This window comes from Arachis duranensis, chromosome 6, assembly GCF_000817695.3.
Source record: "Arachis duranensis cultivar V14167 chromosome 6, aradu.V14167.gnm2.J7QH, whole genome shotgun sequence".
NCBI classification, from domain to species: Eukaryota; Viridiplantae; Streptophyta; class Magnoliopsida; order Fabales; family Fabaceae; genus Arachis; species Arachis duranensis.
In genome coordinates, this window is record NC_029777.3 from 74,675,338 (window position 1) to 74,675,772 (window position 435).

Here is a 435-nt window from a genome sequence, read left to right on the forward strand (position 1 = left end):
TGTCACTTGCCAGTGGAACTAGAACATAAGGCCTACTGGGCGACTAGATTCCTAAACCTTGATGCCAAGTTAGCTGGAGAAAAACGATTGCTCCAGTTAAATGAGCTAGAGGAATTTAGACTCAATGCTTTCAAGAATGCAAAAATATACAAAGAGAAAGCGAAAAGATGGCATGATAAGAAATTGTCATCCAGAGTCTTTGAGCCGGGGCAGAAAGTTCTGCTATTTAATTCTAGGCTCAAATTATTCCCTGGGAAATTAAAATCCCGGTGGGGAGGTCCATATGTAATTACAAGTGTATCACCATATGGATACGTAGAGCTTCAGGATAATGACTCTAACAAAAAGTTCATTGTTAATGGACAGAGAATTAAACATTATCTTGAAAGTAACTTCGAGCAAGAATGCTCAAAACTGAGACTTGATTAGAGCTTA